The sequence below is a fragment of the Euprymna scolopes genome, chromosome 9, assembly GCF_053919585.1.
Source record: "Euprymna scolopes isolate OS-2025 chromosome 9, ASM5391958v1, whole genome shotgun sequence".
NCBI classification, from domain to species: domain Eukaryota; kingdom Metazoa; phylum Mollusca; class Cephalopoda; order Sepiida; family Sepiolidae; genus Euprymna; species Euprymna scolopes.
In genome coordinates this window covers 97041733-97054623 of record NC_136490.1, presented here as the reverse complement: position 1 = coordinate 97054623, position 12891 = coordinate 97041733, and the positions used below count along the sequence as shown (strand labels likewise).

Below are 12891 nucleotides of genomic sequence, written 5' to 3'. Positions count from 1 at the left end.
GTGGCAAGGAGAAGTCTAGGACGACTGGAAACAGTGTCGAGATAAGCGGAAAGCATATACAGCACCTGGAAATCCAAAATGGTCACCCATCTGGTACTGGCCAGGACCATTGTTTCTTAACTTCGGTGATCTGATGGGAACCGGTGTGTCAAACGTGATTATGCCGTATAAAAGCAGATCTACTACCTGAAAAATGGCGCCAGGTACGAGCAAACCGGATCTGTTAAAGAGCTAAGCTATCACTAATAATAAATGAGTACTTTTTTACAAAAAGCATTAGAAAACTTTAAGAATTGAATTGAAAAAGAGAATAATAAGGAACACGATTGATACTAAAACTGAAGTTATTCAATATTAATTAAAAACAAAAACACAATTAATTTAAAAAACGGAAAAGTTGTGTGTTTATGCGTTAAAGGTAAATAGACATTTTAATCAAAACGAACGATTAATTCTTCATAAGGAAGACGAATGATAAATAGGTTTAAAAATAAAACAATTTAAATAAAAATAAATTATAAACAAAGAAATATTTATTTTTAAATCAAACTTAGTTAAAAATTTGTTGGATAACTTAGTTAAAAATTTGTTGGATAACTTAGTTAAAAATTTGTTGGATAACTTAGTTAAAAATTTGTTGGATAACTTAGTTAAAAATTTGTTGGATAACTTAGTTAAAAATTTGTTGGATAACTTAGTTAAAAATGCGTTTCTAAATAATAACGCCTTTATTTCAGTCCATAATCTGCATTAGTTTGAAAAACTGATTAATTAATAAATATTGTAAGTGTTATAAAACTTGTTGATGCAAACAATTCAAAACTATTTGTAAATAAATTTATAAACAGCTTAAATTTACACAGTATTTTTATGGAAATATATGTTTGTGTGCTTTTACATATACATTTGATAAATATTATTACAAAAAATATCTTCGTGATATAAATAATAAAGTTCGAACATTCATTTACACACACACACACACACACACACACACACACACACACACACACACACACACACAAGCGCGTACACGCGCGTACACACAAGCGCACACACAGGACAAGTTATAACAGAATTTATGGAAATATGTTTATGTGTTTTTACTTATACGTATGATAAATATTATTACAAAAAAAATTTCCTGATATAAATAATAAACTTCGAACATGCATTTTTACACACACAAGCGCGCACACACGCACGCACACACGTGCACGCGCACGCGCACACAGGACAAGTTATAACAGAATTTAATTAATTTAAAAGAAGGAAATGGAGAAGTTAAAATTCTCATCTTAAACTTACGATCAAGACTAAACTTTAGCTAACGTTTAGTCTTGAAAACTAATATATGAATGATACTCTATGAGAAATTTTATCTTTTATTAAGAAAACAGATTGACAAAAATCTTACATAAAATTGGTTTAACCAGATTAAAAACAAAAATAAATAAATAAATACATTTTAAACTTTATGGCCAAAAAAAAATCACTATTTTTACGATCCTTTATGAGGAAATATACAGTTGATAGAATGTCTGCGGTATTATTAAGAAAAATGATTGTAAAAAATCTATTTAAAAATTCTTGGAAAACGGGCGCATTGTTAACCTCAAATGAAACCGATGTGTTAATTAATAATTAAGTATACTTTGAAAAAAAAAAAAAAATTACAGTATTTTTCGCGATAAAAACTCTCACTGTTAACTGCACGTGTCCAAAGATATAATGTTTTTATCTGTCGGAAAAGAAAATGCAGTCATGGTTGAACTAGTTTTATAATTCCCTCGGCAACTTCTTTAAGAATTTAAACAGAAAATAACCATCCTTCATAATAGTTGTTAGTCGCTTAATAGTGGGACAGATTGCTGGAACAATCTTTCACTTAGTGCTTGTATCACTAAGTAAAAGATTCTTATGGGATATTGAGATAACCTGCCGCACTATAATACATTAATAGTATTTATTTGCTCCCCCAAAGAAGCAAAATGTGACACAAGGTCATTTTTAATATGGGGAAAACCAGCCCACCCCCAAGGAAAAAAATGGCATTCTGATAAGGACCCAAAATAATAATTTGTCAGTATAGAGGGGTTCCCTTCCATTGACTGAGACAAATTACCTTAAGTGTAGCATCGGAACAAATACTACAGTTTGATCTTTGCCCGAAGGCCAAGAACGACCTATAATACATTATTTTGTGACGTTAGCAAATCTCGTGAATTTAGTTATTAAACCTGCTTCTATTTTCGACGGCCACGGTTTGTGAACTTGATATTTCCATAAAACTGCCTTCTTTGGATGGGGGTGGGGGATAGGTTCAACCCGTTTAGAGTGAATCTCGCTGCTTTTTTTTTCCGGAAGTCAGGTCATCTTTGAAGGCACGTGGCTTGGGTATGTAGGGGGAAAACATCATGTATGATTTTTCTTCAACCTTTCTTTCTATTTTTTTTTTATTTCCAATTGTATTTTCTAATTCTAAAACGCATTTTATACTTAGTTTATTTTGCCTATTTTTAATAATTTTTAATCTTAAGGGAGTTTAAATGTCTTTCTTTTCTAATTCCTTTCTTTTAATCTCGATAGTTATTTTTTTATCTTTTAATCTTTTTGTTTTATTTTCTAAAATAGTTTTTTACACTACTTACCAAGGCCAAAAGCCACTCAAGAGTAAGGATTCATAAGATTGTTGATTGAGAGATAAATATTATGAAAGGACGGAGAATGGTTGCTAAAAAAGGATAAGATCGAATACTTGTGGGGATGGTCAATGATATAAATCTATGACGCTGGACTTGAAGACAATCATGTTGTAATCTGCAGGAAATCAGTCCCGTAATAGTGTCTCACACAGACGGGAAACCCTTGCGAAGAAGTCTTTTTCTTGGAATTTTTACCTGCCATTAGAAACAGAAGAAAAAAAAAACAAAAGTTTCGTTTTTGTTATGGAAGGAAGGCGAGTTATTGTTGTGAATGTCGAAAGAACTAGAAATTATAGCTCGGTCGAGCATTTTTTAATGGAAATAACGAGAGAATAGAAAGACACTAGCAACACCCATTCCTCGAGAAAGGCACCGTAATGTAGCAATCATAAATGAAAAAAAAATATCTGACAAAGAAACGTCTTTGCGAGGTTATTTGGTTACACACTGACCAATCAGATTGCAAGACGCATTGATTTCACCTGAAAAAACTACTTCAGCCTCTTTGGGAAGCATGCAATTATAATAATGTTTTTGAATTTTTAGATGAGGATTGAGAATTTGGATTATTTCGATTATTTATACTACTTGCTGTTCTCATCTTCAGTGTTATTCTCACAACGTTCCAGTTGATGTAACCCTGGAAACAACGAGGAAAGGCATCGTCTCCTCTTTCTCTCTCTCTCTCTCTCTCTCTCTCTCTCTTTTGTCTTTCTCTACTAGACGCTCAAGCATCGACTATCTTCGCCCGAAGATAACTGCTGGCAGATCTTCGACAGCTCAAAGAACTCCCTATCTTTCCTTTCTTTATTTGAGCACAGTCCACATTTCTTTCACCTATACCGAACGATGTAAGTAATTAAATCATTTCGTTTTTGTTTTAAAAGGGGTTACGCTGGTTTTCATGACATACTACTAATATATAGAAATACATCTAATTTTTATGAAGTGAAGAAGATGTAATATCTCATTAGATTTTGATTTCATCAAGGCAAAGAAGAATTCTCTAATCGGCACATCACTAGAGGTGGTAACAGTACTTAATTTGTTTCTAAAAATATTGTTTAATTTATTTTTCTCATTTTTTTTAAATTTGATAATTCTTTTTTTATTTATTTTCTCAGTTTTTTAATTTGATAATTCTTCTTTTTTTAATTTATTTTTCTCATTTTTTTAATTTGATAATTCTTCTTTTTTAAGGTGTAAAGGTATTCTTGAAGTTCTTTCGCACTTGTTTTTCGTTTTTGCTTTTGTTGCCTTTTTGTTTTTATTTATCATTTTTTTTAAATTCGAATTCGAATCTATATTCATTTATTTTTTTTTACTTCTAATTAAATTCTTGTCTTTTACTTTTTCTTCTATTTCTTCTTTTTCGTTTTTATTTTAACGATTACATTAACTCGCTTTGTTATTTTCAAGCTTCACTTTTAAATTATTTTTTTCTGTACGACAATCTGAATGATTTCAGTCCGTTCACGTCTCAATATTTCACACACAAAAGTTATTTTTTCCCTTACGTTTACTTTTTTTTAATTGCTACCTATTTTTGCACTTGTGCAATTTACCGTACGGCAGGAATTAAGTTATTGGTGCTGATGCATATTGTGAACCAGACGTAACTCAGCGTTCGTTCGGCTTTGATCGGAACATAACGTCAACAGCCGGATAATGCCGAGCAACAGCTCGGGTTTAACTGCTGTCTGACGTAACACGCCGATAAGCCAATCAGGAAGGGGCGCGCTGAATCTTTTTTTTTTTTTTACAAAACATAGTTTAATATATACTTGGAAAAAAAATTGATTCCAGTTTTCCTTCACAACAACAACAACAACAAAACTTTAAAAAACGCCTAAAAATGTCAAAATATTTTTGAAAAACAAAATATTTTCTTTGAACCTTTTGTAAAACATTTCCTTAAAATTATTTAATCCTACGCCCCTCAAATTAATTTGTGCTTCTTCTAACCTTTTCTTGACAGTTATTATTAAAAAGAAATGATTAATAAAACACCAGATTACGGTAGGTTGTTTTTTTTTTCTATATTATACACCCCTTCTTTAGAGTTCCTTGACGAAATAACTAAAATATATCTGTCATATATGTAATTAACTAAATAGCACACTCGCACCCGAAAACTCGTGAAGGAACAGGCAAACATTTCAAGATGTAATAGACGTCCCTTTTAAAAAATATATCAAAATGATTTTCATACTTATTTAAAAACTTCACTACTTATTTATTTTGCTATTATCTTACGCGTAGCGTTGTTATGATTTTTTCGGCGACACTCGGTATAATCCTGCTGCTGACGTCATGTCCCGGCCAAAGCCGAGCGAATGCTGAGATACGTCTGGTTCACAATATGCACCAGTACCAAGTATTATTTAGAAAGCTATTCTTAACATCAGGAGTGGGGGGGTTGTTAATTATTCTGTACGTTTACGCAATCATTCAATAAAGAAAAATACCATAAGAATTGATTTGTTGAAAATCCTATCTAAAATTTAGAACGGTTAATAAACTTGTAATGAAGCGGTGCGCCTTTGTTGTAACGGATCGTCGACGAACGTCAAAAGCAGATGTATTTAAAGCACGTATGTAAATCGGCAAGTGTGGATGCGCTGATGTCATGGAAAGAAGAAGAAGATATAAATAAAAAAATTTAAAAAATACACCATGTGGTCAACGGGAGAAGAAAAGCGCGGATCAGGGAAGATGGACGTGTGAAAACAAGGGCGATAAAGCGCTGGCTTAGGGCCGGTGTAAGGTGGCGAGGAAAGAGACTTAAAAACACATATAAAGCCTGGCAAAACGTATGAGTGCGCGGAAAGTCTTTAAAAAAATAATGAAATACCTTATTTTGGAAGAACCACGAATAAATACATTTTATTTGCTCTTAAAAATGCCGAGTAAGATTTTTCTTTCTTTTTTTTTTTAAATTTTTGTTTGTTCCTGCGACGGTACCAGACAACATGTGGGTTCGAGCGGTTTAAATGTAATGTCACGGTTAAAGTGTAACGGTCACGTTACAACCTGCATAAGTGCCGCTATTTTTCTAGTTTTCTTTTTCATTATTTTACTGTAATCTTAATTCCCTCCCTCCCTCCCTTCCTTTCACTCTTGCTTTATTTGATTCTCTTAATCTATCTGCCCCCTTCTTATTTCACTCGTACGTATATTTATTTCTATCTACCTCTCTTTCGTTCTGACTGTTTTTTTTATTCTAATTCTTGACTTCAGTTCCCACCCACTTGACTTATATTTCTGTATTTTTGAGATGAGGATTTATAATTTTGGGATATTTCGATTATTTATTCTGCTGAAGAGAGTCTTGAGTGTAATTTTCACAACGTTTCAGTTCATATAACTCCGTACCTGTTTCACACGTATCTTGTCGAACTTGGGAATATTTCTGTTGAACCCTGGAATCTGTATGGGATTTAGAACTTAACCCTTTATATAATCCATGGGAGTAGTATGTTCTCGTTCTGTCAGCCATGACCGGGCAGAAGTCTTAAGTAATTCGCACTTTATTGTTAGTACCGCCCGCACTGAGGAATCAGCCTTCAACATTCTGAAGAGTGTCGCTTAAAACTGAAGCTACTTAATACTTTATCCGTTGCGCGTTGGGCAAACGATTCTTATTCTTTAATTTATTCACAACTCAACGGTAAAACCTCACTTTTCTAATATTTTCTTTCTATTCTACTTACTGTCAATTTCTTTTTTTCTTCTTCTTCTTCTGTTTAGTTGTTTTGTTTTATTTTTTCTATTGTATGAATTTGAGCAACATTTTTCAAGTCAACTATTTTGTTTTTTCCCTTCAGTATCTCTTTATTAAAACATAGAAGGAATTCTTCAAATCTTCTCTCAACAAAATAACTGCTGTTTTTATTTCATTTTAAAAGACTTTTCTTTACAATTCCATTCTTTACGCATCCCAACCCCCATTCCCCGTTGAAAAAGTTTCATCTCTTTTGTCTTCTCACACAAAACGTATTTTCCGATGAAATAACCGTTTCATTTGCTGTCATCTCAGTTGAAAAATCCGTTTAAAGTCGAGGGTCAAACTTTGTAATAATTCAAAGCCTCACAAAATCGCGTGAAGCCGAAAACTCTAAGCCAGTTGCTTTCACTCCCTCCCCTTCTTCAGAGTTCCTTGTCGAAATAAGTAAAATACGTCTGTCATCTATGTAATTAACTGAATAGCATACTCGCACCTGAAAACTCGTGAAGTAACAGGCAAACATATAAAGCTTTAAAAAACGTTTCTTAAAAAAATATCCAAATAATTTTGATACTTATTTTAAAACTTAATACTAGCGGAAGTACCCGTTTCTTTCACTATGATATGTGGGATTATCAAAATATCGCTGAATAAGTTAACCTGATATTATTTGGATTATTCGGACTATTTTTCTCATCTTGAGAGTCTCATAACGTTGTGGTCAGCCTAACTTCTGAGCTTTTTCAGGTGCATCTAGTCGAACTTGGTAATCTTCCTGTCGAACACGGAAATATACACGGAATTTCGGACGGAAATCTTTATTTAATTCACGGGAGTAGAATGCTCTCGTTGTAACGTTGTACACTTTTTTAAACAACGTTCTTACCTTTTTACGGACCCAACGCGTTGTAGAATCCGTCGCAAAGGAAAAAAAATCAGCTCACTTTCTTTGTAATAAAAGCCTTTATGTCTGGTATTTCCAACAACGCATTTTTCTCAATATTTAAATGATTCATTTTTCTTTTTCCGGTCGCGTGTGACTTTCGTCTCGGCTCTGACGCCATCCACATGTCTCGAACGTGTCTCGAATTTTACTACTTTGAACATTCGTGTCTCGAACACGTCCTTTTCTGCTCTTTTGTATCCCGAAAACGTCTCGAATCCTCGAACACGTCTCAAATCCTCCACCTCTTGGGCACGTCCTTGAACACGCCTCAGATTCTACACGTCTCAAATCCTCCACATCTCGAGCAGATCTGCGAACACACCTCAAATCCTCCACGTCTCGAGCACGTCCTCATACATGCCTCAAATCCTCTATGTCTTGAGCACGTACTCGAACACGCCTCAAATCCTCCACGTCTTGAGCACATCCTCGAACACGCCTCAAATTCTACACGTCTCAAACACGTCCTCGAACACGCCTTAAATCCTCCACGTTTCGACCACGTCCTTGAACATGCCACAAATCCTACACGTATCAAGCACATCCTCGAACACGCCTCAAATCCTCCACGTCTCGAGCACTTCCTCGAACATGCCTCAAACCCTCCATCTCTTGAGCAGCTCCTTGAACACGCCTCATATCCTCCACGTCTCAAATACCTCCTCGAACACGCCTCAAATCTCCCACGTATCAAATACCTCCTCGAACACACCTCAAATCTCCCACGTCTCAAATACCTCATCGAACACGTCTCAAATCTTCCGCGTCTCGAGCACATCCTCAAAAACGCCTGAAATCCCCCACGTTTCGAACACGTTGTCGAACATGCCTCGAATCCTTCACATCTGAAAACGTCATTTTACACTGTTTTGTATCTCGAACGCGTCTCAAATACCATTTATAACACTTGCTGTTACATAACATCGCACAGCCAGCCTGGTCATTTGCATATGACTAGTGCTTTTTTTTTTTTTTGTTTTTTTACATGGGTGTCACCACTTATCAAGGCCCAGAGGCCACTCAAGGATAAGGGTTAATAGGTATACATTAGTCATTGTGATTTTAGCATAGTAAACAGTGGGAATTTTGTAACTTGGATTACTTAGGGGGACGATTCAATTAGAACTTGTTCACATTGGACTTTTTCTTTTTTTTTCATATGTATCACCACATTATCAAGGCCAAGAGGCCACTCAAGGATAAGGGTTAAAGAGTGTACAGTAGAAATTGTACAATATAATAATCATTAGTAATGAACATTTGTTAAATTTGATAACTTATATGGAACGGCTCATCAAGAACTTATTTACGTTAGACTTGAAGACAACCATATTGTAGTCAGCCGGAAAGCAGGAAAACGGAAGACAATTCCACAGGCGTGCAGTTCTAATAAAAAAGCTTAGTTCATGGAATCTACGTTTAGGTTTAGGCACATATAAAGAGTGGGGGGAATTATTGATAGTGTTTACAGCTAGACGAGTGTTTCTTGTGAAAGTTTTGCGAGGGAAGACCATAGATTGAAGCTCAGTCGAACACTTTCCATGAAAATAACGATACATCAGAGACAAACTCGCAACATCTCTTCTGTGAGACAGAGGTTGCAAGGAAGAGAAAAGGGCATCTCCTACGAGGCTACGAAGTCTATTTTGAACTCTATCAAGGCAGGACAAGTCCTTTCTAGCAGCTCCTGTCCAGGTGTGGCAACAGTATTCCATCCTTGGACGTACCTGGCTCTTATATAAATAGAGAATTGCATTAGCAGTGAGATATCTACTGGATCGATAGAAAGATCCCACCATTTTTCCAGCGGCCTTGGCAACAGATTTGATGTACGTGTTCCATTTAAGATCAGGAGTAATGGTCAAGCCCAGAAGCTTGTCAAAACTTGAAGCCTCCTGAAGACGAGAGCCATTCATTTCAATTGATGCCAGATGGGGATCAGAATGTTGATGATGTAAAGAGAGAAGCTTGGTTTAAGATGCATTAAAAGTAACCAGCCACTCCTTTCCCCATTGTACTACATGCTCAAGATCAGACGAGAGAGAATTGGAGAGAACTTGGTCGTTTACTGTCTTAGATGTGCTACCATAAATGGTAGTGTCGTCAGCATAAATGTCTACAAAGGATGTAAGGATGTGATTTGGAAGATCATTAATGTAGATCAGGAAAAGAGTTGGGCCCAGGATGGACCCCTGAGGGACACCGGCATTAATACTGTGGGCTTCTGATTTTTGCCCCTCAACTACTACTCTTATGAACCTATCAGAAAGAAATGATTTAATAATTGAGAAGACATTTCCAGCTATACCATAGCTAGAGATCTTATGAAGTAAACCTTTATGCCATACCCTATCAAAGGCTTTAGATATGTCAAGAGCAATTGCCCTAGAAAGGTTGCCTCCGTCGAGAAATTTGCTAATCCTATGAGATATAACTGTAAGCACATCTGCTGTAGATCTAGCAGAACGGAAACCATATTGAGTGTCACTAAGAAGGTTATTTTTGTTGAGATGGTTGATTACTTCTGTATTTAACACAGATTCCAGCAACTTACTCATGACGCACAGGAGACTTATTGGCCTGTACTGAGAGGGAGATGAGCGATCACCTGAATTCTTAAATACAGGGCATACTGATGAAATTTTCCAGGGAGATGGGAAACTATTCTCCTTAAGACAACGTTTAAATCAGAGGCTTTGTTACATCGTTCCGTCAGTGATGACCGTATACACGTCTTAAGTAATTCGCAATTGTATTCTAAGTATCGCCCATACTGAGGATCGAACTTTTAAATCCCTACTCTCAAAGGAGTGTCACTTACAACTGAATCTTACAAAATACATTTTTGTTTTTATTGTGATAGTTTTTCACCCGATTTAATCTATGAGAACCTTCAAGGACATCTTTATGCAGAACTTAGGAACAATACGAACGCATCCATATATTATTCTCGTTCCGTCAACCCTGGTCGAGTAGAAATGTTAATTTTTATTATTCTTAGTTATTATCGCCCGTAATAAATATTGAATCCTCAACCCCCTCCCAGAAGATTGTTAATCTGAACTGATTGTTAAACAACACTTTTGTCCGTTTTGCCACGGTTCAGAATGCAATTTCTCAACCCTCCTCTTAAAAATTTCCGAAACATTATTTTGCTTTCTTTGTTTGCAAAACAGGCCGTACGAAATGGTACCGTGATTGCTATACTCTCTCAAATACTCATCTTCCATGTTCATATCTATACTGAAATAATAAATAGACCCTATCATCTCAAATCTGTTTTAAAAAAATTGAGAACAAGAAAAATGCTCATCAGAGTTTTATTCATTGAATAGTTTTCGGAAAGATGATAATTTTAAGAATAAAACAGGTAGTAAAATGATTGAAATTTACTAAATTATTTGACTTAAACTAACTCTGTATGGATGATTTCAGAGTTACTACCTTTTTTAACAATGGCGCATTATAAAATAATCTGGACTTGGACGGGATTTTCTGAAAGGGAAGAAATCGAACCGTATTTTTTCTGTATACCACACTGTAACGATTATAAAATGGCAGTGTATTTGTTAGAGCTGAGCTTCCGGGCTTTATCTATCTATCTATCTATCTATCTATCTATCTATCTATCTATCTATATATATATATATATATATATATATATATATATATCTCTCTCTCTCTCTCTCTCTCTATATATATATATATATATATATATATATATATATATATATATATATATATAAAATGAAATAAGAATTACAATTAAGTTTACCAAGATAATCCAAGATGGCAAATCTAAGGTATATATATATATATATATATATATATATATATATATATATATATATATATATATATATATATATGCCAGAGCAATAAAGTATGTCCCTCTTTTATTTTGTTTAAAATAAAAAGAGCTAATTTACATCCTAGACAAAAGATTGAAGATGCGTTTATCTCCAATTTTTGTCTAAACTTTCTTGCGATCTGGCGTACTTGAGAAGGAAGTATCTGAATTATGGAGAAATTATGTAGGCAGTTTATCCTTGTTTGATAAAATACGATTTATTCGTTATGCTGCAAGAATACACGAACGCAGCCTTTCCAGATTGAAGTCAAAACACCAGAATAAATTGCAACATTTAATATTTAAAAAATTTGGTTGCTCGACTAGCTCGGATATTTCTAGAAACGTCCTTAATATCTCTTCCTCGCAGTTGTCCCAACTCGAATTGAATATACTTTCACATGGGTTGGACTTCTGCATTCCTCCTTCTAACCCCAAACGTGAAGAGATTTATTCTGAATTCGAAGTCTTTTTTGCTCAATTAGCAAGACTTTCCCCTGTTTCCGACAATAAGGTTAGTGACTTTAAGGCGAAATTGAATGATATTGCTCATTCATATGCAGGTACACCAGTCTCGTTTAGTGAATCCAAACGGCGAAATGAACATTTCCGTGCTATAAAAACACTACGCCAGAATAAATCTCTTACTATCACTAAACCGGACAAAGGTTCTGGCGTTGTTATACTTGACCACCAGGATTATATCAATAAAATGATGATAATTCTCAATGACACCTCTAAATTTAAACAGCTAGGTCCGGTAGAGACACACGACTCTACTGTATCTATTGAATCTAGATTCCAAAGACGTCTGGTTAAATGGGTGAAGAGTGGAGCTCTTTCTTCCTCGATTTCTGATTTAATCAGACCGACTGGTTCATTACGTCCCCGTCTCTATGGTTTACCTAAAACCCATAAGAGTGGGGTACCTTTAAGACCGATATTATCCATGATAGGTTCCGCCCAACATAAAGTAGCCAAATGGCTTACTAATATTTTAGAACCAGTTTTGGAAGAGTATAGTTCTTTTTGCATTAAAGATTATTTTTCTTTTGCTAAATTTATGCAGAATTATACTCAGACTGACAAATTTATATGTTCTTTTGATATTGAAAGCCTATTTACCTGCGTTCCCCTCTCAGAGACTATTGATATATGTGCCGATGCCCTTTACTGCAGTCAACTCCCAACTCCCTCTATTCCTGAGAATATTTTTGTGGAACTTATGGAATTCGCCACCATGTCAGTCGAATTCAGTTTTAATAACATTATGTACAGGCAGATAGATGGTGTTTCGATGGGTTCTCCCCTGGAACCAGCTCTGGCAAATATTTTCGTAGGTTTCCACGAAAAGAGTCTTTTATCTGGCTTTCAAAAACCAGATATTTATTTTCGTTATGTTGACGACACTTTTTGTCTGTTAAACAATGAAACGGAAGCAGATACCTTTTTTGCACCCGTTAATAATATTCACCCAGTTCTAAAATTTACTATAGAAAAGGAAAGTAATTCTTCCCTTCCTTTTCTAGATGTACCGGTGTATAAAACACCTTCCGTTTTCTTTGACTTCCATCTACCGTAAACCTACATTCACTGGTCTTTACACATGTTGGGACTCTTTTTGCCTCACTAAACAAAAATATAATCTTATCAACACCTTTAT

The 12891-nt window shown here is 34.9% G+C and overlaps 1 protein-coding gene and 1 pseudogene across 1 annotated transcript in view; both read right to left on the bottom strand.

Annotated features, from left to right (window-relative positions):
• Positions 1 to 12891, bottom strand: part of LOC145284788 (uncharacterized) — a 58471-nt gene that overhangs the window by 27438 nt on the left and 18142 nt on the right. The window lies entirely within an intron of this gene.
• Positions 54 to 171, bottom strand: LOC145285040 (5S ribosomal RNA; annotated as a pseudogene).